This window comes from Theobroma cacao, chromosome 3 (genome assembly GCF_000208745.1).
Source record: "Theobroma cacao cultivar B97-61/B2 chromosome 3, Criollo_cocoa_genome_V2, whole genome shotgun sequence".
NCBI lineage: Eukaryota > Viridiplantae > Streptophyta > Magnoliopsida > Malvales > Malvaceae > Theobroma > Theobroma cacao.
In genome coordinates this window covers 23,016,465-23,019,871 of record NC_030852.1, presented here as the reverse complement: position 1 = coordinate 23,019,871, position 3,407 = coordinate 23,016,465, and the positions used below count along the sequence as shown (strand labels likewise).

General features: G+C 32.6%; 1 long non-coding RNA gene across 1 annotated transcript; it reads right to left on the bottom strand.

The window, feature by feature from the left end:
* Nucleotides 653-2,105, bottom strand: LOC108661310. Its single transcript, XR_001927067.1, has 3 exons — nt 2,035-2,105; nt 1,067-1,151; nt 653-691 (listed from the first exon to the last, which is right to left on the bottom strand). It is a non-coding gene; the product is annotated as an uncharacterized LOC108661310 (long non-coding RNA).

Genomic DNA, 3,407 nt, shown 5'->3' with positions numbered 1-3,407 from the left:
ATTTTTGTAGTGAAAAAGCAAAATAAATTCATATATATAATAGCACACTAAACCAGGTATACAAAAATATTCTACAATGACATGTGGCCCCAAAAATAACAAAATAAACAAGACTATAGACCTGCGATTTCTAAGGGTGCAAATCCAAAAGCAAACCCTCGACATAATCAGTGGTCTACAGACTGCCCTGAGCCTGAAATGGCTGAAAAGAAAGGGTGAGTTTTTATAAACCCAGTGAGTAAGCAAATTTCATCTATAACATCTAAAGTTGAGTAAATGGAGACAATTTAAAACATCTCAGTATAATATGATTCATAACATCAAATCTCATTTCAACCGATATAAATCAATTACATTTCATCAAAAATAATCAACAAGGCTTATGACTTTCTTAAAAACTTGGCTCGTGCCAAAAATTAGTACTCGATGATGCCTTGTGCCAGGCATCCAACTGAGTCCGCCAAGGTAGTTAAAAAGACATATACACATAAAACATGTTTTCATGTTTAAAAACATAGTCATTCCTTGGCGTTGGTTGAGTTTCACTTTCATGTGGTGGTTCGGCGTGAAGTGAACTCTAAACTTTACCTTAGGAGATACCTTCCGCGCCTCTCGTACTAAGGTAAATATAACGGGGTTTACCGTGCCTCTCTAATAGGTTGGTCCACGGAAACCCGCCCACTGCAGTAAGCTAAACAAATAACCCACCAAATCAATAAACATTTCGACAGCATGACATGGCTAATTTAATACTATCTAGCCTGTCAATGTAAGACAAAGCAATTTATATAATTTACAAAACCACAATTTCAGCCATTCATGCTATCACAATTTCATAAGCCATCATTTCAAATCATGTATATATATATAATACGAATGTATAGCCTTCACTTGCTCTATTTCGAAAATCAACATTTAGTTTCAGAATAATTTATAAATCTCATTCATTTAACCAACATTTAAAATGTAAAACATAATAATTTGCAAATTAAGTGCCTTATTCTTTAAAATCATAAAACAAGTATAAACCACTTTAGATAATTAAGATGAACATCTGATTACTCACTATAATGGGAATTTGGAGTGGTAGAAGTACTCCTATTCTCAGTCCTCCGGCATGATATCTTTGCCCTTATCGGGGGGTTCAACACCTATCCATAATACACGATACGTAATTAAATACATTTGTGTCAAACTGTTATAAAACTATTTCAGACTCTATATGAATGCATGAAGTTGAATGAGAAATGTTTAGATAGTCACTTAAATATGGTATTCTACGTAGGTTCAATTGTGATCAAAAGGAATTTGTATTCGACCTAATTCGAACTATACACCATTGATTTAACCAAAACATCTGATTCAACTCCAAATATATTCATTACACTTCCAATAATCTAATACACCAAAGCATTACAATGAACTTGATTTTTGACTAACTTCACCATGTTTCAAAATTCATTCCGATTCTGAACTAACATACTAATCAATGTGTCATGATCTGGTACTCCCTTCGAGCCCGTGACATCCGTCGCGATGTCTCGATAGACATTTATTACCCGAAATGTCAACCGAAACCTCGCAAGGCTCTCGCATCAGTTATACATCTCCCCTGTGAGCAATAGTTACTAAATATCATGTTTTAAGGGAATATAAACTATTTTTAAATCAAAACGAACAAAAAATAATTTTTGCCACACAAGGGTATTTTGGTCATTTTTACCCAAAAATTTTGAAACCTAGTAAAAATATAGCATATGATCAAAAAATATACATTTCTTATCTAAAAATAATTTTAGTAATCTTAATCATCCCTTTATAATGAAATTATGGCTAATCAAACTAAATAAAAATATTAAATAAAATATTCCATTTTCTTATAAAACAATATTTATAGAACTCTGCGTAAATAATTTTTATAGCGTAAAAACAAAATAAATTCATACATATAGTGGCACACACAGCCAGGTATACAAAATATTCTATAATGACATGTGGGCCCCGATATAACCGAAAATATGCAAGACTGTAGACCTTCGATTTCTAAAGATGCAGATCCAAAAGCAATCCTCGACAAAATCGGCTGTCTACAGACTATCTTGAGCCTGAAATGGGTGAAAGGAAAAGGTGAGTTTTTATAAACCCAGTGAGTAAGCAAAAGTTCATCTATAACATCTAAAACCGAGTAAATGGAGACAATTAAATCATCATCATAATATAATTCATAACATTCAAAACTCATTTCAATTCATATAAAACAATTACATTTCATCAAGAACAATCAGTAAGGCTTATGACTTTCTTCAAACTTGGCTCATGCCAAAACTCGTACTCGATGACACCTTGGCTTGGGCATCCAACCGAGTCTGCCAAGTCTGTTAAAACGATATATACACATAAAACAAGTTTTATGTTTAAAAACGTAGCCGTTCCTTGGCGTTGGCTAAGTTTCACCCTCACGTGGTGGTTCGGCGTGAAGTGAACTCTAAATATACCATAGGAAATATCCTCCGCGCCTTTCATACTAAGGTAAAATATAACGGGGTTTACCATGCCCTTGTGATACCCCATATTTTGAAACAGTGATTAATAAAGTTGATCGGATGCAAATTGAGGTCCATTATAATGTTTAAAAGTGATGAAAGATGAAAGGAATAGTTCAGGATAAAATATTTCGCACGTGAGGAAATAATAAAAAAATAATAATATTTTTATCGAAAGAGAATTTGTGAGATAAAAGGTGATTCAAAAGTCAATTGAGGCATAATAAGGTATTTTAGGTACCAAGGAGACAAGAGGAAATTTTTAGAATAAAATAATATTTTATTAATAAAATAATATTAAAATATTAATATTAACCGGATGTCGAAATCAAAATCAGTCATGCAGAAGGATCATATGGTTGATCCAAGTGGGGGAGAAGAAATACAAATAAATTTTTGGAAATGAGCGACGAAAGTGAAATACGCGTGTTTTGCTAAGTCGAGCCAACGCGGATAAGTGAGTATTTAAATATTATGGTAATACCGCGTTGAAGTGCAATTTTGATAATTTGGTAGTACACGTACAGAGGAATGAAGATAGATGAAAATTGAAATTTTTAGTCGTATTAAAAGGATTGAATTTGAAATATAAAGATTGAAGGATATGTAGTGAAATTAATGAGAGAAATAAAATGAACATATAGTAAAATAATAATAGTATATATAAAAAAAATATATAGATAAAGATAGACCAACATGGGCAGCCGCCCATGTGGTCAATAAAAAGAGTCAAAAGACTATTTGATTTGTTTGATGGAGGGAGGCCGACCATGTGGAATAAAATGGAGAAGGAAAGAAAAATGGGGGTGTCGGCCAAATTGGAAGAAAACAAATTGGAAAGTTCATGAAACAAAAAAAAAAAAA